The sequence below is a fragment of the Toxotes jaculatrix genome, chromosome 13 (assembly GCF_017976425.1).
Source record: "Toxotes jaculatrix isolate fToxJac2 chromosome 13, fToxJac2.pri, whole genome shotgun sequence".
Lineage (NCBI taxonomy): Eukaryota > Metazoa > Chordata > Actinopteri > Toxotidae > Toxotes > Toxotes jaculatrix.
This window is the reverse complement of record NC_054406.1, coordinates 22,157,781-22,182,760: the sequence shown is the minus strand read 5'-3', so window position 1 is coordinate 22,182,760 and position 24,980 is coordinate 22,157,781. Positions and strand designations below refer to the sequence as shown.

Below are 24,980 nucleotides of genomic sequence, written 5' to 3'. Positions count from 1 at the left end.
TAGTACCGACCAATCACGTCTCTCTCTCTCAGTCTCCGCCGCGGAAACTAACGACCAATTAGCTGTCTGAGTGCTTCCAGTGAGAAAGACCGGAGGACCAATCAGCTATCTGTCTGGATCTGCTGGGGAAAAAACGACCAATCAGCTGTCTGTCTGCGCTGCACGGGAGTAACTTGCCTGACCAACGAGCTGTCTGTCTGGCTGCACCGAGGGGGTGAGCGTCTGCCGAGGCCCAATCAGCGGCACAGTGCTGCCTGCCGGTGCCGGGGACTGGTGGTGAGGAGCCGCTGCAGCGCGTCAGGACCGGACCGTGAACCCGGAGACGGTACACACTGAGGCGAAAGGAGACACAGGTGAGTCCGAGGATGTGAGCGAGGCCTGGCTCCCGGCCTGAGATGTTTTGAAATGTCAGCGGCGGGATTCGTGTGGCGGCAGGACGGCAAGTTGTTGTGTGTCGTTTCGCAGCCGGTGGATATGCTGTTAGACAATAGAGCGGCTTTGCTTCGCTATTTATTGATGCAGGCTGACATGTTGGCGACCAGTAGCCGTCGCCTCGAACTGTTCATTTCCATTTAAAGGTCTGGAGTCGCAGCAGAAACATTTCTGGATATCTAAATCCTACCCCGCGGTTTGTGTTTCGATAATAACCGAGCTGTTAACGGGAGATGTTGGAATTATGTTGTGATGGAAACGCTGTGCGGAATGCCTCCAATCGGTTTCATTGTTTGATCCAGAGTCTCTAGGGGTTAACTCAGACTGGAGAAAGAGCCAGGCTCCTCCAAATACTTGTTAATGCTCAATTTGAAGAGTACCGGGATTGAGATGAGATGTTCCGACTGTTTTAATGAACCAAAGCCGTGTGAAGTGGCGGATTAAAAGGCGCTAGGAGGAGGCCGGAGCTGCTGATGGCTCTCAGCAATTAGGAAGGGAAAAAAAAAAAAAAAAAATTCGAAATGCATCAGCCATTTACGTAGAGACTCAACTGGCTCCATATGCACCTAAATGGCTGCCTGGCGCCTGACAGCATAACCAACATGTTACTGTAAGGGCAAGGCTTTATTCAGACCGAGCGGCTGATTTGTTTCCTGAGCGGCGGATTAACGGAGGTGGATGTCTAGATGACGTTAGAGACCAAACGGGAATCAATATTTAATGTGTGCTGCCTATTATTCTGCAGTATACAGGAGCTCATTTCGTGTCTGCTGCTGCTGCTGCTGCTGCACTGCTCCTCCAGATTTACATGAGTCACAGGCAGATGGATTCACATATGACTGCTATCACTGTCTCTCTCTGTGATTTCCACTGTGTAAAGTCCCTAACTGGATTCCCAGTATGTACTGGTCTTTGAGGTGGTGGAGAGTGGTTCATCGAGGTGAAGAGAGAGAGAGAGAGAGAGAGAGAGGAGGTGTATAGTGCAAATTTATGTCAGTGTTTGCCTTCCTCCATTACAAGAGGTTATTTCCAGGAACTGGTGGTTTTTAAGTTCCAGTGTGATATGTTGTAGTTTTGTCATACGCAATAGCTTTGTCACTTCTTTCCAATATAAACCTGCGCCCCCTCACTCAGCAGGTTATCATTTCCAACCAGCTGTTTGTTTCTAGCCGTGTCTCCTTCAGGATGATCGTGCTCACTTTCGCAGACGTGAGCGTGGATGTAAAGTAGCCCCACCAAGCCCTTTGGTTTTGCGAGATAAAAGTTGGCAGACCTTGATACACTCAGCCCTCCACTCACATAGTGATAGTGGGTCTGTATGAATGAAAGGTCCTTGCTGTTGGAAGAGTGTGAATGAACTGTAGTATTCTCAATGATGGAGTCCTTCCTCTTCCTATTTCCAGCTCAGAGTCCCCTGGCAGCCCCCAGCAGCATACAGATGAAGTCTACCATACTGTTATGACAGCTTTTTACAGTACCTATAAAGTACTGAAGTGTTGTTTTTTTTATTTTTTTATTTTTTGTTTTTTTGATGAGTGTGCAGTCAGTGCCATTAGGGGGTTGGTGATTTTAAGCCATCATTTAGCTGGTTGAAATATTTGTTTTTGTTCATAACACAGTGGCTACATATCAGAACATTGGATTTTTAAGTTGTTTATGCTTTTTATCATTTCTACTGTGTAGAGCTTCCTTATCACTGGCGGCTGCATGTGAGAGAGCCTCAGAGCATGCTGGGACTTTAAGGGCCTTTAAACAAAGTGTACCTAAATTTTATTAAAAAAAAAAAAAAAAGATCCTACTGATGTAGAAATCTGTCAGTTATCATTATCTCTGACATACTTTTGTTACCTGCCTGTCAAACAGCAGTAATTAAGCTTCAATAAACTAGTGTTTCACCGTTTGGTGGGGTATGAAACCTCAGTACTATTTTTTTTTTTTTTTTTAGCAGACTGATTTTTGAGGCCAACATTGATATTGATAATTGGGTGTTTTGGATTTGGATCATGATAAATCAGCTGACCTTCTTTTCTAAACAACACATGCCCAAACAGAATCTGCAGATTTTTTTTTTCTTTCAGTTTTCAGTGACTATCCAGAATTGAAAGCTGCAGAACTTAGCAGAATGTTTTGCTTTGTAACATAATAGACAATATTATTTTAAGATATAAGAAATATTTAGTAGAACCTTCAAATTTGAGATTTCATTTCACCACCAGCAGTTCAAAACAAAGAGCGAACATTTGCTGGAAAAGTCAGCCAGCATAAAATGGAAGGACGCATGGCCACTAAATTTTTTGACATTTGTTTGTCACATAACAAGAGACAAACTAACAATTAACGCAGGGACACGGGATTAAAGCACAGACAATGTATTTCTCATTTCACTGGGCCTCAAATGCTAACTGAAAACAACACACACGACTTTCTGATACATGCTAAAATGGGGTGGAGATGTGTTAGCATTCAGAGTTTTACAAGCAGCATCTCTGTTGAAAATCTACGGAGGTGTTGTTGGAATTCGGTGTGGGCCTTTGATAAGGAATCATTAAATTTGGTCATTAAAGAATTGTGACCAAGATTGGTGCTGGCATTCTGGCATTCACTTCTTTTTTTTTTTGGTAATTGTCTTGATATAAATGTGTTTTGTTTGTGTGTGTGTGTGTGTGTGCTCCTGTGCGACTTTTTGTTTGAAGATAAGGCTGGAATTCTTCTAAAGTTCTCCAACCATATGTTAGCGTGTTTCTCAACACTTTCTGACTGCTCTGCTTTGTCTGTGGCCCTCAGCTCCAAACCCACTGGTTTCTACTGGAAAAACTAAAACCAGTGGCTGCTCACCACTGGAGTTTTACTCAGACTCAGGAGGAAAAAGTACATTTGTTCGGGACTATTTTCACAGGCGGATTAATCTACATTTGGTGCTCTAGTGAGTATTTGGGGCAGCAAGACGTTGTGTGAGGGATTGTTTCAAACCACAGTGTGTGTATGTGTGTGTGTTCATGGTAATGAATGAACATGTCACCAAGTGCAAAGTGTGGTTCGCTGATGTGTTTTTAATAGTATTTGAAAACAATGAAGCTCTATGGCTCAGAGGAATAAGATATATCGGGCTCCGATATACTCACAGTACTTGTAAGTTGAGTACATTCATTGCGGGTTTGGCTCTGCACATGGGATTTGTTGACATGAAGAAACACATTGAATATCGTCAGACTTATCCACAAAGTAACCGTTAAACACTGATGCGAAAGAGGAGGTTGACATTTTTTTTAATTCCTCTGCTGCACTTAGGTATCATAAAGTATATTTAAAGTCTGAGCAGCGGCCAGCCCCGTTTCCCAGACATTCGCCTTTATGGCCCAAGTGTTAGCAGGTTTACATCCCAGTCAGCCAGTGCATGCAGTAAGGCCATATCACTTATCAGGCTGTTGGTAATTATACAGTGTTATTATTATAAGTTCATTATTCACTGACAGGTTCAACAGAATTCAAATTACAGCAGAGAATTTTGAAGCTAAGGGAAAATTTGTGTTTTTTTTTTTTTTTGTTTGTTTTTGTTTTTTTAAATTTCCAAGGCCAATTTAGTGAGAGGTAGCATTCAGCGGCTGTTCACCGAAGACTGTGTCTGAAACTTTCTGAGTCACAGCAAAACCTAGAAACAGCTGAGGGTTCAGGTAAAACAATGTCTGGCCTGTTAGACACATTCAGCTGGTCCAGATGGACAGCATGTTTTCTCTCTCTCTCACACACACACACACACACACACACACACACACACACACACACACACACACACACACACATAGATCAGTGGCAGAATGTGTTAAATGCTTTACGGTGCATGTGGTTCCAGTAGTATCCATGTAGTCTGTGCACCTGGTTAGACCAAGGATAAAGCTCCTGTGTTCTTAACAGGAAATGGCTTGTGACTGGGACCCAGCCACGTACACACACACACACATACGCGCACATATATATGCATATACACACACGCAGTGTATGGAGGTGCACACTAGGCTTGAAGCTAATGATTGCATCGCGTCAACATAATGTTGGGAGCAAACGTGCATCTGTTTCATGTTTTTTCAAATTGGCATATTCTTTTTTTGTAATGTAACATTTTCTGGTTTGTTTCCCCCTGGCTGCTGAGGAGGAGTGGGCCTCACGTTCAGGCCTCTGTATGCTTAAAACCAGGTGCTCGTTAGATCATCAGACAGCATTTGGAACCTCCTTTCCAAGGGAAGAATCACATGTAAATGACAGGCTCTCTGATTGGACAGGTGTATGGAGGTGTGACAGCAGGTTTTTCAGACATCTACTTCTGTCGGTCTGCATTTTAACCACCGAGCGCAACACAACCATTGACTTGGAAAAGAGAGGGTCTGTAAGTGTGCGCTTCTATCCCTATTTGTACAGTTCATTGTGTTGATGACTTTAAAGGCACAAGGAAAGTGTTGTTGGAGAGCAGGCATGGAGGCAGGGGGGTGCAGCTAGGAGGGGGTCTGTGATGGCATATTTTCACGCCACCTTCCAGAGGGATCACTCAGAAATTCCTTCAGAAAACGAAATAATTTAGACATGTTAAGGTCACGTGACATGACGTGTGATCTGCTGTGTTTGACCCATTTGAAACTCTTTCAGATTGTCTAATGTTGACTAATGCGCACAGATCCAAATCTCCAAATCAGTGTATCTGGTGCAGAGTGGGAGCAATCAGAACAAACCAAATATCAGCACAGGTTGCTGGTTTAAAAAAAAAATATTTATTTAGCATGGTGCAAAAGTGAATGTGTTTCAGCGTGAAAGACAATTTATATAAATTGTGACAGCACACCCAAAACCACCAACAAAGAGATTTTATAATCAAGACTAGCAAATAAACATGCATAGAAAACCAAAACAGAACAAAAACACTCTTTATGATGTATATAAATTCACATCTTGTATGACCTGAAAAGGAGAAAAATAGTCATTTTACTGGGTTTTTTTTAAGGGAACATACATCATGGCCAACTGAATTAAAGTTTCTGGCCACCCGGGATTTTTCATCTTTCAGAAATCATTGTTCAGAAATCCTGATTTTTAACTTAAAGATAGCTCATATATTTAGTTCTGGAAGAGATGTGTAAACAATTCCACATATGCATGGCTTGTTCTTCACATAACGTGTCCGTGCTGTAAATTCTTTTTACTCTCAACAGCTGGCTGCATGGCAAGACCCTTCTTTAACCCTGGAGAATGGTAGCTACTGACACTTAAAGGTGTATTTCTGTCTTCTGTAGACACTGGTGTTAAGATGTTCAGTTTTCTTTACATGCACATTGAGGAGTGACACAGATTCTCTACTGTACTCTGATGATAATTTTATAGTTGGCATACTAGAATTTACATATACACTGAAAGCGTCAGTAAAAATTGTATTGAGGAGGGCAGTGATGTCCTTAAGGTAAGAGGAAAGCTGATATACCAATTCTTTATATGTAAATCTAGAAATTGCTGGTTTCCTGCAACTATGGGTTACCCAGGAACTGGTTCAATACATTGTTTTGGGAATTTCAGGGAGTGTATAGATGGATTGGTCCTTGGGTTGGTTTTTTGGTTTGGTTGGTCTTCTGGAACAAATTGCACTACCCACATTCAGACTGTCCCATTGCACCATTAGTGTTCCGTCGGTTGTGTGTTGTTGTTGTTGTTTTTGTTGTTGTACTGCAAGAGAGGAAGAAAAACTGGAGTCAAATTCCTTGTTTGTATGTACAAACTTGGCCAATAAATCTGATTCTGATTCTGATTTAATCTCTTGAGTAAATGGAAAAGTGGGCACACACCTTAGGGACCTGTAAAAACCACTGTTTCCAAGTTGGTGCAGAATTTCCATTCTATAAGATTTTTTTTTTTTTTTTTTTTTTTTTTTTTTTGAATTAGCACTGCTGGTGGCTAGGTGGCTGCAGCCCAAAAAGAAGAGTGGAGTGCTCCAAACGCGTAGAGCCACTGGTTGATTTGCTGTTATTATTATATATATATAATATCAGATTTCAATGACATTGCTAATTACTGTCTATACACTCAAAAAAAATCAGAACCAAGCCCAACATGTCATGATCGTAGATATTATGTAGGCATGTAGATATTGAGACAGATCCTGTATCTCCTATCAGTTCCTCATCATTTGAAGCTTCTTAACTTTGTTGAGAACTGTGAGCCTGAGGGTCATCACCTGTTCAGTTCAGGTTGCATTTTCATGTGCGTACTGGTCAACTGGGTTCTCCCAGTGTCTGCACGGGTCTCCCTCAGGTGTTCTCCCACATTTACAACACTACAGGTTAAGTACCTGAGAAACGTCTTTTCAGTAATTGTAAATGTTGTCTGTATAAGGCCCATGTCAGCCAGCTAGTTCCAGATACAAAGGAGCCACAGAAACTAAACGCAGGAAGTATTCACATGTGGTTCCACCATATTTGAATATTGGTAAAGATTAGCGGCCTGTTACCAACTAATCTGGTAATGGCTTAAAAAATGACAGCAGCGTTTGCCTTGTAGCTATGATTGTGTTAAGTTTACCCTCACCTTCAGCTATATGTGTTGGGCGACGTTTGATGTTAAAAAAAAAAAAAGCTTCTTTAACCTGGTTTTTGGTGAGTGATGCTGATGACCGTCAGGCTCAGGCCCCTTGCTCAGGCTCAGCCAGGAAGTTTGACTGTGTTTCCACAGAGACTGACAGGGTCACGGTTGTGGCAGCCCACCAGGATTTGTCCCACTACGCCTGATGGCCATTCCACCAATGTAGGGTGTACTTACAGTACGCTGGTGGTTGGACTGAGTATCAGTAGGTAATAAAAAGGGAACTTAATGTTAGCTGTTTAAATCTACCTTTCTCACTCTCCCTTCTCTTCTCCCCTCTGTCCCCCTTGCCTTGCTTGGGTGTCACCACATGTATCCACTTCATATATCCGATTGTTTCAAATTAAAAGCCTGTTTGCTGTTAGTTAGCGGGTAGTGGGCTGTACAACCACAACAACAGGCTAAAAAGCTCTGTAAAGTCGGATGATGATTCTCTTTAGGTTCAGTGGACTCCTTTTGCATCACGAGAAGCCACTCGATTCACTGCTGCTAATATTAAAATATTTATTACAGCAGCTTTAAGTATTCGCTCTTCTGAAAGCACCGCTCTTTGTCTCCAACCATGTATATTTCGATGCCTATCCAAATGGAAATGAAAAAGTCTTCATCTTATTAAAGTAACAAATGGAACTCTTTCGAGTGCTTTCAAATTCAGCTCTGCTCATTTTTGAGGCCATAAATACTGGAGCTGTTGTACTGGACTGCTTTGCATTGAAAGGTATCTTTTTTTTTTTTTTTTTGGGTTTTGTTCCCGTTTATTTTCAGGAGTAAGTGCAAACAGAAAGCAGAATTGTCTGATCAGCACGGGACAAAAAACTAATAGCAGAGGGAAAACGCGAGCTGACCCCTAAGGATGGCTGCAGGGGGGCTGTCTGGGCGCGGATCGAATGCCCATCCTTTCTTTACTGAACCCGACTGTAAAAACTCTGCCGTCCACCTCAGCCTGACAGCGTCGCAGTGCTCTCTCTCCTTTACGCCAGCCTACACTGGGAATGTGAAAAATGGCTGCACCAGTGCAAGTGACTCTGACATCCTGGTTGGCAAAAAAGTTATGTTTTAGCCAAACTCCCCGACTTGAACTCTCTCCTTCTCGTGACCAAAGCTGAGCGTAGGAAACCTTAAGGTAGCAGCTTCTTGTGTTTATTTGGCGCTGACTGTCACTTTCGGCAGTTAAAAATGACAGACAGTCCTGTGGCGGGTCCTGTCAGCTGTCACTAATCAACATTAACTCCGTGAGTAACTTGACAGAGTGACAGAGCGAATTGAAAATAGTATCTACACTAGTTGGCCCACAGAAACAGAACCAAGTAATCCATCTTGCAACTCACTGACAGCTGTTTGTTGGGAATGGTGCATTCGGGGGCCAGAATACCGGAGTTCCCACCTGTAGTCTGGTAGGTGTGCCGTATTCGGATCCAGGGAACGATCGGCCTGGGACTCTCTTGTTTTAGGATGTAATGGAGTGGAGGATGGAAGGTGGGGGGGAATAAATCCAACACTGTAAAATGGAGGACAGACAAATGACAGACTGTTTTGGCAAGCTACACGGCTACCACGCTGTGGACGGACTGAACCTCTTCCTGCCATGTGTGCCACGGCATTACTTATTGCTCGAGCTGGTGCAGGGGAGCTGGTCGGTGTGACGTAACCCTTTTGTGCATACAGACATATCGCCACACAGTCAAAGATCATTTGTGTTCCATTAACTCCAACCACCTTGTCTCAAACTGATCGCAGCACGTCACAAAGTTAGACTCTGTATCAGGACATAACTAATATTAAAGGGCCCTGATCAGGACCGAGTCCCAAAACACTTGATCTTTTTTTTTTTTTTTCTAATGTCTTATTTTTAATCTTTATGCACATGATTATGTAGGAATGTATGAATAATTGAATAAAACAGGGAGAGTTGTGTTTGAGGTGTAACCAGTGTGAAGACCTGCTGTGTCACAGTAACGTTGGGTTCGGTATCCCTGCATCCCTTTTGTGTTTGAGAGCGATAGAAATTTGCAAAGTCAGCTCTTAATTAGAAAAAATTCATTACGGAGTGGGCGTGGGTAAATACCTGCGATTCGGCACTAATTGGCTGGTGTGATATGAATGAATGTGGAAACGCGCAAGGCAGCGAAGCAAAGGGGAGTGGTGTGGGTTTCATTTGTCTCCGAGTGGGTTGTAGAAATGGCCCCAGCACTCCAGTTGGCAGTGCAGCTGTGACTAATCCAGCCAGTGAATAAGCAGCGCGCACATCAGTGCTGCATTGCTGTGCTGCATTTAGCCAGGTGCTGCACAAGGTCACCCCAGTCAACTTGTCTCAATGCAATCCTCCTAATGCTCCACTGTAACGCTGAAGGGCACATCCAGGAATCAGGGGGTGGTGGGGGGCTACAAATGTTTTTTAAATTCGCACAGCACCAAAGTGATGTGCAGTGCGGAGTCTTTGCATGTGTCTAAGACATCCCCATCATTTGCTTGAATGAAGCAGGGCAATTCATAAAACGGCGTAATGCACAGACGTGTGATACGACCATCTGCAGGCTCGAACGTGTCAGTCACGTCCGTATAAAATAAAAGTAGTGGTGCTCGTCATCGTGCGGCGTGTCAGCTTTTACACAACAGATCACACTGGCTGCGCTCTGTCAGGTCAGGTTCTCTCATGCACTGACCTCAGAGCAGCACTGGCGAGCTGGAGCTCCCTGCACCCTCCGGTGTGTGGGCTGTGTAATATTAGCTGCTGGTGCTCCGTGAAAAGTTTTTAAGAGGAAAAAGAAGTGAGGCCGAGGATGTTTTGTCTCATGTGGATCTCCTGCTATGGCTTCAGTCATTATTCATCATATCATAATCAGACGTAATAGAGTAAGTAAGTACCTGTAACTGAGTAAATGTAAGTCATTCCTGGCCAGACGTTGCCCATATTGTTCCACCCATTTCACTGTTAAGTTTTCATTTTTCAGTCACACATCCACAGTGTTGCGTACCTAAAAATAACCCTCACATCTGCTCCATATGTAAACAACCACCCGCATCCAACAGTGATGCATTAGCTCCTGGAATACCCAGAATTACTGTGTGATGTGAGGGGGAATTTGAGTCCTGCTCTGGCTTTTTTTTGTGTGATTCAGAGGTTAGTGAATCTAATATATCTGTGCTGATGAGTGTTGTTGTGTGTTAACGTGTGTGTGTGAGAGTGATCCTCTGGTTGTACTTGATCGTCTTTGGCATATTTGTGTGTCTGCTGTGTGTTGATACTCCTCCTTGACTGCCACACTCAGCCCCCATTTTAAAATGTCTGTCTACCATTGTGTGCCTCGCTCTGACTAAAAGTCTCATGTTCCTGCTGCCTTCTTTTTTTTTTCTTTCTTTTTTTCTTTCTTTCTTCTCTTTCTCTCGTTTGGCTGGTGAAACAGTGTATGCCCCACCCTGTGGTCTGAAGTTCTGCTCTCAGTCTTTTCTTGTCAAAGTGCCAGCTCCTAAAGGAAGAGATTTTCCTCTTTCTGCTCTGAAAACACCGGGGCTGCTGCTCCTCCTCCTCCTCCTTCTTCTCCCCCTCCTCCCACCCTGGCTCTCTCTCTCTCTCTCTCTCTCTCTCTCCCCCTCTCTCTGACTGTCTTACTGTGTGACGTCTTGACCACTAACGGCTACATATTAAGAGATAATTCCATACCCTGAGGTTACAAACCGGCTCAGACTGGCTCAATGCGTTTTGACAGTGCTCTGTTCCCTGGGCAAAAATAAATACATTTCAAAAAAACAAAAAAAAAAAAAACCAGGAGAACATTACGTCTCTGCCTTTTTTTTTTAAAGGAACATGAGACTAATTTGCAGCAGGAGTGAAACAGTGACAAGACAACACACACCTCTGTTGTCTGACAATAGGGAATCGTTTTCAATGGTTCCCTGTAAATAGTTTCTCTTATTTTACCTCAGGGGACAAAGTAAAACCATTTCCATTTTTAGTGGCTAGTTTTTCCTTTGAGTGGTTTTTCATAAACCAAACACCTGTAAGACCTCTCACTTTAACACTGAGAAACATCCATTTTTTGGATGGCATTCGTTTTACAATAATACGTCAATAATAAGTCAAAAACACCGACTAACATCTAGGGCTGAGCGATTTAAGGCGAATGTTTAATTGTGACATTTGTATTAAACCAGATTAGTTTGTGTCAGACATAATGACGTCTCTTTTTTTTTTTAAGCCATTCATTTGATAACATCCAGCTGCTAACTGTCTGAATGGGATACAGTCACTTAGATCGTTCATATAGCCAGGTTATGTTGGTCAAGCCCCCCAAGACCTGTCCTATCTGAAAGTTTGGCAAACTCACAGAGGTTGTATTTGTTAGAGCTAAACTAAAACTGCTGGTCATAGTATACACAGAGAAAGTAATTTCTTATAGTGCACTTTTGAATTGAGGCTCCTGCAATCAGAATGACCCTCTTTTAAATTATGCTTTTGATGTAAAAATGTTTTTAGGGAGGGGTTGATTCAACTGTATGGTCATTTTGGAGTAATTTTGTTCTGCTGCTTAATACGTTCAATTCCACTCAGACTAAACTCTAGCATGTAGTCTACTCTCATCGACGTTTTTGCTTTTGGACTGTATTTGGAACGCTGATATCTTGTCAATCTGCCATATGACCAGGAATCCAAAAATCCAAAATCAAGCTTATCAAATCCGAATCTTTTATGAAGTCTTTTTAGGTGGTTTGTTCAGTGGGTAATGTTAGTTTAAAAAACAAAAACAAAAAAAAAAAACATGTTTATGTTTCACTGAATTTCTGAGATTCTGTTGAAAGGTTTTTAGGGCTTTCACCGCATATTTTGTCACTGCTCTGTGACACTCATTAACGCTGCCCTGACTCATTTTTCCCTTTGCTGCGACAGAAACCTGTTTGCTCGTCACTTGGGGAGGGGGGGGGGGGGGGCTGCGCTGCATCTGCAGGAGCCATAGATCATAGATTTTTGTTCATGCACAATGCATTTTTAACATTAGCTGAGGGTGAAATTGGAACAGCTCTGTCACAGAACACGGGGTAACACCAATGCTAGACTGAGGCCAAGTGTTCATCCTTCTCAGGTTAACAAAAATGGGATGGACAGATTTGATGGAAGGATCGATATGTTTGTTTATTTGGCCGTGGAGCGTAACGAATCCAGGGATCTTAGCAGTTTAGATCTGGATCCATATTGGAACCACTATCATAACCCAACCCAGACACCATCCTCAGGTCAGGCTGTCCAGTTTGTGGGTTTCTATAAAATCCAACTGATGTTAATGAACACTTCTCTGTTGCAACCCTTCCACTGAAGTTTCCACTGACAGACATGGTGTTGCATCATCCAAGTGGTGAAGTCTGCTGTGAGATGTTGAACCCTCTCTCTCTCTGGAGGATACATTTTCTTCATTATATGGCCTTTGTTCCAAATAATCAACAACTAATGGGCAGATTGCCTCAAGGTTTTCTGAGCACATTCGTGTTTGAAGTGTATCATTTTTGTATTGGGCTGTTGGGCCATGTTTTCAGATGTGTATCAAATCATTACATGTGGGCAACACCCAGCAGTGTTAATGGGTAGGAAGCTGGCTAGGGATCATATCTTTGTCACTGCACCCATTCTGATTGGCCAAGTTGCCTGTATGGCATCGTTATTTCCCAAACTCTTACGAACACTTCCTGTAACTGTTTCGAATTAAAAGCCCCACTAGTATTTCATAATGGACAGAAACCTTTTATTTCTTTGCAGGGCTTTTGTTGTGAAACATTTGAATTGCCTAGCATGTTCAAACAACAGCCATATGGGATGAATAGGACAGCAAAGCCAAGTGTGACCTTTGTGAATCCTGGTTTTCTAGCAAACAGGATGAGATCTAACACAGAAGTGGCTGCTAGAATCCAACCCCTCTCCTCATGTGTATTGGAGGAGACATAGAAGGAGAAATTTCTAAGACACAGTGAAAACACGATGCACAGAGGTGTATTCTCTTTGCTTTAATTAACATTGAACTTGATTGGAGTCCACCTGTGGCAAACTGAGCTGATTGGGCATTGGCAAATGCCCGCCATAAAGTCCAAATAAATCTCTGTAGACCTCAATGATAAAATTGTGGTGAGGTAAAGATCAAGGTAAGGGTGTAAAAAAATATTTCTAAAGCTTTGAGTGTTTTCAGGATTACAGTGGTCTCAGTTGGCCATCCAGCCAAACTAAGTAACCAGGTAAGAAGGGTCAGGGAGGTGACCAAGAACCCAACGGTCACTCTAACAGAGCTGTAGAAGTCCTGTACTGGAAGGATATTCCAAGTCTCTGGACTGTCCCTTGAGTGGCCCAGTCAAAGCCCACACTTAAACCCCACAGAACATCTGTGGAGAGACTTGAAGATGGTTGTTCACAGATGCTTCCCATTCAACCTGAAGGAGCTTGAGAGGATCTACCACGAAGAATGAGATTGTATTTTGATTAGCTTTATTTTAGTTGATATCAGTCCATTAAACGTGCCTCTGTCGGCTTCAACTCTGACTCTTAGGACATGTTTGATACATCTCTAGCTGCAACCAATTATTAGTATAATTACAGATTAGTCCTTTTTCTTTTGTTTATAAAATATCAAAGTTCTTAGGGCTTGAAGTGATATTAGCTTATTTAGTCTGACCAACAGTCCACAATAATGGACAGTCTTCTTCACTTTTGAAGAAAATGAACAGGAACGTCAGGTCTCAAGAACCGAGGAAGTCTCTTGAATGAGAGGTGAAACGTCTTGAAGATCTACGACCAAGTCCGGCTGCCCCTCAATTCAACTCTTCTTGGATGGTGATTGAACAGTTATTATGTTATCAACATAATGACGGGATCAGCTTTTGTGGCTGTGATGGATTAAAAATGATTTAAAACGTTCCGCAGTATGAGGATGGAGACCTCTGCTGTGTGGATGGAGTATGTTGGTATGAGATGCTGTTATATTTGGCGGAATTTTAATTTCCACCAGACTAGACACAGGAAGTTTACTGCTGCCACCCGCCAATTTCCAAAAAAAAAAAAAAAAAAAAAAAACCCAACACATTTGGTCTTTGCAAACAAGAAATGGTATACATGTTTATTTGCATATAGAGTGGGAGAAGTGAGATCTGATCACAAGACGCATATGGAGACATTTTAGCGTCAAGGGTGAACTGACATACTTAGAGCTGTCCACCTGAGACGCATGTTGATGGCGGCTAAGAAGAGGGCCTAAGACGCATGTTAATCCAAGGTGTGAACAGGACCTTTCTCTCACTTCCTCTGCTCTGCTCTTTGTCTCCAACTGCACCCCCCACCACACCCCCGCCTTTGCCCTCTACCACTACCCCCATCCCCTCCCATCAGTACCCTCCACCCTCCACATGCACATGCACACCCCCACCCCTCAGGCGACAGCAGAACAGGAATTGATTAGTGGCACGGCATAAAAATAGACGACTGGTTGTCATAGCAACACCCACAATGAGCTGTTGTCTAGTTTAATAAAGAGCAGCGTTGTGTCTGAGCACGAGGTGGAAGGTGTTTTGCCTTAGTGCTGTATATCCAGACAGAAGGTGGAGGTGTGCGCAATTATCACACTGCAGTCCCCGCTGGATGGGACTTCGGTACGAAGTCAACGCCACCAATCGCTTCAACCAGAAAGAAAGCACCACAACCAACATCCTCTTCTCAACTCTCATTGGCTCTGAGTCTGCATCCCACAACCAACAACTCCTGAGCCACTCCACACAACCAATTACAACTCTGTTGCTATGGGCTCCATTCTGATTGGCCTCATTAGTGTCAAAAACTAGCCATATGCAATTTTTGGTTAAATTCCCAGCAACCCCCGTCATCAGCATCCTTTACATTCAGGCAGCCACTGTGTGTGTGTGTGTGTGTGTGTGTGTGTTCTGTTGAGATGCCTGAGCCATTGCCTCCTGTTGGCACAGGGAGGGGTTTGCTGTTCCTAAACATCTCTCCATCTTTTCTAGGACTGGCTAAAGAAGCCAGATGGTGGCTGCCTGTGGTAGTTTCCTGAAGAACTGTTGGTATGATCAGCAACAAGGAGTTTTCCACCACAAACACACACACACACACACACACACACACAGCAGCTCCTATCAGACAGAGCACCGCAATAGGAAATGAGCCACTCATCAGGACTTAATTCTACTGTCCTGAATCACAGAAGTTGCAGCATCAGTGAAACAGGAAAAACAGCTTGAAGTGTCCATGTGCACCATTCAGCTGCGTGTTGTGATGCTGTCAGTTTGCTGCCGCTATTTTTGTACCTGTTTTGGGGTCACATGGCAGTTTAGCATGGATGTCAGCTATGGATGAGAATGCATTTTTTTCTCTCCTTATGGTTCAATGCATAATATGGGGTTTACGATTTAAAAAAAACATCAGAAGTGTAAATAAAGTTTCTCAAAAATATGACTTCTAATAAAACAAAAATTGTCAACAAAAGTTGAAACAAATTGTCAAAATAAATTAGGTTAAGTAAAACGGAGGCCTACAGTGAGAAACAAATATTCTAAACTGTGCTTTCTTTTTAAAGATTTGTTGTTTTTTTTTAAAGGACAAGATATACCTTACACAACTTTACAACAAGAGAAAGAAAAACAATATGATCTTGATGATAATTTTAAAAAAAAACAACAACCTCACAAGTACATATGGTCATATCGAGGTCACAGATGATCGCAGACATCCAAAATGGCTCTGTGCTATTTCTTTCTTTCATTATTGCGTTACTTTCTTTAATATGATCGGGCAACATGTACATCTTTATTTTTTCTCAGGTAACATTAAAGATGATGTTGCACTATTATATGAGATTGGAAAGAAAGATTGACATTTATGGACTGGTTTGTTTACTTTTACATTTTTTATAGATATAGATTGGTAAGCCATCAGGGCCAGCTGCCTTACCGGCATTCATTGCACCAGTTGTATCTATATTTTCTTCTATTGTCAGATCAGAAATTAGCTTTTTGCGTCTTTTGAAATGATCTAAGGAAGAATTTTGTATTACTCGACTTTGGGTGGGTATTCTGAGGAGTATAGAGATTCATAGCACTTCATAACAAAGTTGTGATGTGGCCCATCCATCTCCCATTCCACTACAGTCAGTTAGGAACTATACAGCGGTGGATGTAGATCCGTTTACCGTTTCAAAGTAACATCACACCAGAGCAGTGCTCTATATTTGGTTGTTGTGAAACTCATTCAAAAGACTTTTTTTTTTTTCTGCCCATGCTGGCAGCTCTTGAAACAACCTCGACAACCCGTCCGCAACTCGAGTCACCGTGGCCACAGGTGAACCATGACTTGAATCCCACAGCTACAAACAGTTGAACCCTTTCTGTCATGATTTTCAGTTTCCTGTTATACAACACAGTGGAGCAGACTCAATGCTCCCAACCACAGGAGGCGTCACTTATAGTCCTTCTCATGTAGGAAAACGTACATGACCTTAGATCTCTGCTCTTAACCTGGTTCTACATGTGCAGGACCTTTCATAGCTGCCACAGGTGATGATCCAGCATTGATTCATAATATTCATAGACACCAAAAAAGGTTATTGTAAGTTATAAAGTTATGCAGATGATGGTTTGCTGTGTTAGCAGCCGTGAGTCGTGACAGTTCCGTAAACTGTGAGGTGAATAATTACAGTGTATGTGGATTCACGGTAGTTTACAGGACTGTGGTGTCTCAGGATGGTGAGTTGACTCTGCTGACAGACTGGTGGTGGGGTGGGGGGGCTGCACACTTATTGAAGTGATATTATCTCTGGCTATGAGATACGAAGATGTAGAAAGTAAAGCAATCGTGTGAATTCTACTTTATTCAGCAAACACCAGCTAACAGCTGCCTGCAGAGATCAGGTTGATGTCTGATGAATCAGTGAGCAGACTTATCACTTCCTGTTCCGTCTCTGCTCGCACTCATCATTAACAGTGGCTGTTTGTACTTAGCTGAAGCATCTGCTACTGACAGGACTTGGTCCAGCCCAGGAAATGTGTTTTACAGCTTCGTCAATATAATTCTTTATATATTCGAGGAAACAACGGTGTTACTTTGAGCTGCAACGAACGTGTGTCCTTGGTGGACACCTCTAAGTTCAGGTGTGAATGCGCTCAAGATGCACTGAGGACACATTGGAGATCCAATCCCTCAGACCTTATTTTCATATAGAGCAGGGAAGTTAAATCGGATCACAAGGGATCACTGGAGACGTGTGAAGACGTATGTTAACGCCAGGTATGAACAGGAGAGAGATGTAACTGAATCGAAATCAAACACGTGTGGAACACTTTGTGAAATGAAAAAGTTTTAATCCAGGTTCCTGACAGCAGAGATCAGCTATACCCACATTTAAAATAAGCAAAAGATGTCTGCATAATAGCTGTACGTTGTGGTCTAAACTACATAACAACACTCCTTTTTATAAAGGTTTCCATTGAAATAGCGACGGAGCCGTGACTGGGGCCGGATGTTGTGTGTACGTAGGACGTGATGAAACAGTGTGCACAGGGAGCCTCCTGCTGTTCACCCCGTGTGACCTCCGCTCAAAAGCCCGACTACACACACACAGCCTAAAGCTCCGCATTGCCACACTTAACATTGACCTACATGCTGACGATGGCGATGGCTGCACTCACGCTACTCTATATGATACAGGGCTTGCAGGCATCGTGCGTCTCGCTGGATCTTGCTGGGATTGTGCCACGGCAGCCATTTTGTTCCCATCTTCCATTCAAACTTTGAATCTCTGCCTGGCTATTGAACAGTCACACAGTCTGAATGTACCAGTGAAGCAGAGATAGAGAGGCAGAGCAACATACAGTCTCCTAAGTCTTTTTTTTTTTTTTTTTTTACAGGTATATATTTTCTTCCTTTTTTTTTTTTCTTTTGAGCATGAATTTGTTGCCAAGCTCTATTGTAATGTTCACAGTTATATGGACTAATTGTTGTTTGAAGATGTTTATCGTCAGTGTCCCAGGTTTGATTACAAACCAGGGAACGTGGGGAAATGGTCCCAGGGGCTTCCAGACCCTCCAGTTTCACTGTGTAGCATCTGGTTTGTAGTAAATCAATATCAGCTTTGTTTGGCAAGACAGGAATATGTAGCAGTAAAGCACAATGTCAACGACATGATGAGGTCCTTAAGGTGGGTCCTGACCCTTGAAGGGGGCCCCTCTGTTAATTCAGGTGTACGTTGCTTATTGTTCCTAAATTAATTTGTGTTTAATCAAATAGTTCCACAGGAAACCTGGGGCCACATCATATTTCCCCACACTTTACACAATGGACAAAAGGAGGATTTAAGGGGGCGGGGTTCGGGGGGGTAAAATGGGACCCTGCAGCAGCAGCAGCTTATTTTTTTGCCCAAGGGGGCCTCAAGCAGAGTAGTTGATGGAATCGCTGGTTTTAAACCACTGCAGAAGAAGATGAGCTGGTCAAAGCTCAGGCGATGGGGAAACCAGGCGGAGAACAGGAAGGAAATCTGACGTTTCTGTTAGTTTCATGTTTAAATGTGAGAAAAAGGTTCCAGTCTCCTCCTCAGCGCCACGCATGGAAGCGAACAGTGATGTTTAAGTCGCACACGTCAACGTTGATTTGCAAATTCTCTTTTCATTGCACATTTTGCTTTTATCGACACAACTTCCTGTCAATACTTTTGACTCCTGCCATTGCAAATCCAGCATAATGGACTCATTTCAGCCAGTGCTCTGGAAGCACTGAGGCTCGATACCTAGCCCTGGCAGTCAGCGTACAAAGATGTGGTGTACTGGATCATTTGCACCAACCAGTGACATTTCAGATTAGAAAACCGTATGAAAACATTGTGGGACAAATAGTGTCTATTAATACCGCCATGTCTAAAGGATGTTTTAGGAAAGAGGTGAAAAACGCCCTTTACAGTCATGAATCAAGTCCAAGACGCTGGAGTACACACTGAAATAACATCTGAACACAACATTTAGAATAATAATATGATAATAACCCGTGTCACAGTCACAGGAAGTCATTTTTTTTTTTTTTTTAGATTGGTTTCCATCCTCAGGGGGCAGGGTTTTTTGTTTTTTTTTTAAAACGTGATGTGAGCCGGGCCTGAGGGCAGACAGGGGAGGAGAGACAGTGACAGTAGAGACATGGAGGCTTTGAGGGTGAATGTAGCGTGGACGTCTTGATTGAGACGTCCTCTGCCGTGTACTTCAGGATGATCATGGCCCAACATGAAGTGATAACTTTCCACAGTTGTAAAATCCCGCCTTGGAAGTATTATAAGCTGTTGTTACAGCATTTTTGGCATCTGATGAGCCTTTTTAAACATGAATCTGTTACTCCACGTGGACTTCCTGGATCGTAGCCTTCCCGCTGCTTTAACACAGGGGTGTTTTCAGTCTGAATCCCCAGATAGTAGCTGGTATAGTCATAAGACTTGGCATTACTTAAATTAGAACATCGTTTTACAACCTGTGTCATAACAGTAGCACTTTTTCTTAGGCTGTGATTCGAGGTTGTGATTCTCTGTGATACCAAAACCACCTTTTTGTTGTATCGAGCTTCCATACCCAGCCCAGGTCACAGCACAAAGCACAGTTAGAGTTTTCGTGCAGTGTGTGTGTCTGTAGGTGGGGATGCAGGTTTTGTGCCAATGCCACCATTTTGCACCCATCATCATCACCACCACCACCACCACCATTTTGACATTAGGATTAATGACACAAATGGTAGGTGATTTGCAGCACCGGATCAGTAGTTGCACCTTTTTTTTTTTTTGTCTTCGGGTAGAGATGGGACGCCAGGCCTGACGCATCTGGCTCCTGCACCTCAGCGATAAGCCTGACATCCAGCGCTGAATCAAACGGTTGGGGAAGAAAAAAAAAAAAGAAACGGAGAACACTTTCCTGCTCATGTGTAACAATCAGAGTCCAGGAGGAGGAGGAGGAGGAGGAGAAGAAGGTGGAGGTGGTGGAGAGACAGAAGGCGGGTTAGGAGGAGTGGAGTTGCATCAGCCAAATGAATTGTCATGATGCAGATCATGCATGAAATGAGCAGCAGATTCCACAGTGCAGTTTGCAAATGTGCTTATGACTATTACACTCGGTCGGGCTGGCAGCGGGCCCATTTGGCAAACACTGGTGTTGAGGAGCCGCATAGGACAAGGAGACTGAGACAGACCAGGACACGTTTGAGACAGACCGGGACGAGAGGGGGCTCGCTCGGCTTTTGACTTGCTGGTGCGAGTGTGAGGAAGGAAGGAAGGCCGCTTGTTTCGTTCTGAGGAGGACATTTTAGAAGCAGCCATCTGATCGACAGCTCTGTGCATAAAGAACAGTGTGTGTGTGTGTGTGTGTGTCGGTGCGTGCGTGTGTGTGTGTGTGTGTGGGGTGGGGGATGGGAGGAGGAGGGAATTAAGAGTTGGCATTATGTCAGGAGAGAGCTGCCATCTCTGCCTCCTTTCTATCCCTGTACACACACACACACACACACACACACATACACACACAGCCTACACACAAAGACTTGTGTGAGGATAGCACAAGATGAACAAAAAAAAAAAAAAAAAAAAAAATCCCTCCGCTCTCAGTGTGTCTTGGCTGTGTCACTCCTTTATTACCCCCCGTAGACACACGCACACACACACACACACAGAGACATGCCCCTGCACACATACCTACACAGACTCCATATCCACTCCTGATTGGCTGGTGTAATATGAACAAATGAAGCTGCTTAGCTCTGGCTACATTTAAGGGGCCCCTGAAAGTAAGCATGTGTTTATTTTTACAGTGGAAGGGGGGTGGGGGGGGGGGGGTGAGACTGAGGAATTGGGGGATGGTAGAGGAGCATGGAGGGTTTTCTTTGTGGTACTGTACAGCTGGAGCAAGAGAGGGTGGGTGTGGGGGGGGGGGGGGGGGTTACAAAATCCTGCCCTCTGTTGGAATGCCGTGCTGTAACGTGGATGTCTGGACACCATCTATATGCCGCTGCTTCTTCAACCCCCTTTTTGTCACCGGTTTGGAAGCAGTCTTTTATCAGATCTTTTGATAAAGATGTCTACCTGTCCAACTTTTCTTGATGTTGGGTTTATGAAAAGTGGGATCTCGTCTTTGCTGGAGGGACATTCGCCATCTATTTAACCTCCACCCAGTCTCTTTCTACCTCTCTCTCTCTCGCTCTCTCGCCATGTCCCGTTTTCTTTTCTTTTCCTTTATTGCTTTGGCCTGGCAGAGCGCCCAAAGCTGGAGGGGTGGGGTAGGTGGTAGGAGGGATTATGGGGTGGGGGTGGGAGGGGGTGGGGGGGGGGGGGGGGGTTGGGGGGGGGCAGAGTGTGTGGCTTGTGTAGCAGCTGACTGAAACAGTCATTATATTATGTAAAGGCAGTCGGCGGCGGCGGTGGCCACGGAGAGAGGGAGGGGAGGAGGGGTTGTGGGGGTGGGGGGACGAGGGGGGAAAGGGGGAGGGGGGCGGGGGTGCCAGTTACTGACGCGCAGACTCAAGGCCGACCCTGATTGGCTCATCAGCGCCATTCTCGGCGGCGCTCTGTGTCTCATTAAAGGTGGAGGCTTGGCAAAGAGGTTGCAAAGAGCTGCTTGTGTTTTTTTTCTCAGCAAATGGAGGCGATGACTGGGCCCCGCCGCTGCGTCACAAATTAATTAGAGGAGAAGAAGAAGAAGAAGTAGTGGCGGGGAGGACCGTATTGTACGATCATTAAGGCTCCTCCCTGTGTTAAAGAGGCTGCTGTAGATAGGGAGGAGGATAAACAGAGACATTAGAGAAGGAAAGAATGAACAGATTAGAGCACCATGATACAGTAGATGAGGGGAAACGATAGAACAACACCAGCAGGAATAATCTGCTAATAGGAAGCTGATGAAGAGATAAAGGACCAATTAAATCTCTGTCTGAATTAGAATCACTGATGCTTCATCATACAGGATTTTTTTTTTTTTTTTTTTTTTTCCCTTAATTCAGTGTCCGTCCAGGTGTTTGTTGATGACTTGGTGCAATGCTGATGTGATGAACGCGTCCATTAGCATGGACGTCTGGACACACATTATAAATAAAAAGCACCTATAAATATGATAAATAAATAGATCAAAACGAGCGATCATAAATTGTGCATTGAAAGGGATCTAGATAAAAGTATTATAAAGTAGCAGTCATTTTTTTTTTAACATGACATTTGCCGTGCTGTAAACAGCAGATATTGCAGAGCAGGTGAGCGTGGCTCAGTGAGGCAGAGCAGCCGTGCAGTGACCTAACTGCTGTTAGGGCTGTGAATGGGTGAATGAGACATGCATTGCAAAGGGCTTTGAGTGGTGGATAGACTAGAAAAGTGCTGTATAACAGCAGTCAATTTAACATTTACATGGCAGTCATGGCAGTCGGTGGTAATGATGGTTGGAGATTTTGGGGGTGGAGGGGGTTATGGGAGATGCTAGGACGATTGTGGGGGGGGGGGGGGGGGGGGGTAAAGTTCAGGGATGGCTCTGTTTTAAATACTGTTCAAATTACGGCGTATTGCAGATGTATTAAGGTTTTCATTGCCCTGTTGTCCCCCCCCCCCCCCCAGAAGGCAATCGGGTGAGGCGATTGGTGGCGGGGGTGTCTCTCAGAACACTGCTGTCTCTGCAGAGGCAGAGTGATCGGCAGATGTCATCCAGTGAGGACAGGGAGTGGCCGATTATGTCCTGGGCAGTGTTTCTTACTCTTTTGGAGAGCTTGTCTTGTGTGGCTACCGTACCACACTGTGATGCAGTACGTTGCTACGCTCTCTATAGAAGCAGTGTTAGAAATTATAAATAAAACCTGTAAACTCTTTCTGGGTTTGTCTCTATTGATGATCCGATGACCGAGGTCCTCACGGTGTCTCCTGAAAGTCTTAATAGGAGTTGTTTGGTTTTCCTTGTTGTTCAGTTCCAGGTTGTTTTGGCGTACCGATGCTGAGGGTCAGGCTGTCTGTGGGCGGTTTGTCTGAAAAAGTCCTTGATCCATGTGTACATAGGCTGACTGAGACACAGGCTGAGCAGTTTGTGGACCACCCTGCTGAGGACAAATGTATTGAATTCTGTGCTGTACTCAGTGAAAAGCATTCTTACAAATGTCCACGTGGGTTCAACATGGGTGAGCGCAGTGGAAATTGTCTTCCGTACATGTGTTTGCTTTGTAGGGGAATTTGTGTCTACGCTGGGGGTGGAGTGGGAGGTGTAGGTGGAGGGTAGGGGTAGCTTGTCTGGCACAGAGCAGCGCTGGCTGCCTCAGCATCGCCATGGCTGTGATGTGAAAACCAAAACTTTTTTTGGTTCAAAGTTTTATCCAGTCTGCTCACACTTCTTTGCAGCTGTGGTCCCTGCTCATCACCCTGCTAATACCACCCCTACGGTGGAGCATGGTGGTGGCAGCATCAAAGCTATGGTGGGGAGCTTCTCAGCAGCAGAGACGAGGAGACTGGTCAGAACTGAGGGAAGGATGAATGCAGCTTAAGCACAGAGAGGTCCAAGACCTGCTCCAGAGACCTGAGACTGGGTGGCGACAGTTCACCTTTTAACACGACAGTGACCCAAAGCATTTTTCAAGCAAGACAAAGCTGGAGTGGATTCAGGACACGTCTCTGACTGTCCCCCAGCCAAAGCCCAGACTTAAACCCCAACAGAGCATCTGTGGAGGGACCTGAAGATGGCAGTTCACAGATGCTTCCCATCCAATCTGATGGCGCTTGAGAGGATCTGTCAGGACGAAATCCAGGTGTGCAAAGCACCGTAGAGACTCAGAGCAGTAAACTGCTGCCAAATGAACAAATGAAGTAATCAATAATGGAGAAACAAATGTGTTTGAGTGAAACCTCTCTTGAATGCTAATAGGTTGTAACAAGTTCAATATACTTCTTTGGCCATTTCAAGTTCCAATGAATAGATTTTCAATCTAGTGTGTTCTGTTTACTAATAAACGTGATGCACCATGCAGTACATTTATTCATATTTGATTTAATGTGATGTGACAGCGCTAAAACACAAATTGTTAGTTATTGACATTCAATGTACTGTTTCCATCCTAAAAAAAAAAAAAAAAGATTTTTAGATTTGGTTGAAATTGGCTGGTTTTCAATTCCACTACTGTAATATGTTGCCATTTGGTCACATTAAAATTCAAACTAAAAAAAAAAAAAAAAAAATCACTATATGAAAAATACATGAAGGCAGAAAGTGTGTTAAGCTGGTGAACGTCATTTCATTTCAGTCAGCAGTCAGACTGGTTCTACGTTCTATCCAGAGAAAATGGCCGTGTTTTGGACTGCAGATAACAAAACGTAAGTCCAGACACCTGATCCACCGCGGAGGAGAAGGCGCCGTGAAAAAAAAAAACACAGTGGCAAGAATACGGCACCGCTCACACGTAGACAAATTGAGTCCAATCAGCCAATCAGAACCTGGCAGCAGTGCTGCAGTGCTGATGAGGGCGGGTGTGTGCTCCAGGCTGAAAAATTGATGTATTTAACCTGTTCAACTTAAAGATTCTAGTGTAAACGATGATTCCTTCATAATAGATAATAAATAAACATTAACACCTACATACTGTCACTTGTTGGGGTTCATATCTATTAAAGCCACCTCCTACAGTTGCCGTGACTTTATGTGACTGTAACGCACCGGACCTTTTGACGTTCGGACGGTGTCGGAGGAACAGGCTGGACTGTTCTGAGTTACCTGTTGTTTTTGTCTGCCCTTTGTAGTATTGATCACTTTTGGGGAAAACTGTTTAGTGGGATTGAATGTTGTGCAGAGCGCTGCTACTAACTGAATGATAACCATAAAGAACCCAACCCTGAGGTCCAGGTGGGAGCCTGTGTGACTCCATGTGCAGGAAGTCTTACACTGAGTGTTTGTGCTTTGTCATTTCCTCATCCAGCTTGTGCTCC

The 24,980-nt window shown here is 43.8% G+C and overlaps 1 protein-coding gene across 1 annotated transcript in view; it reads left to right on the top strand.

The window, feature by feature from the left end:
* The first annotated feature begins 237 nt into the window (after positions 1-237).
* The window catches only part of gatad2b (GATA zinc finger domain containing 2B), a 44,479-nt gene continuing 19,736 nt past the window's right edge, over positions 238-24,980 (top strand). The window contains exon 1 of the mRNA XM_041053165.1: positions 238-353. The gene's annotated coding sequence lies outside the window, so the exon portion shown is untranslated. The remainder of the gene's footprint in view (positions 354-24,980) is intronic.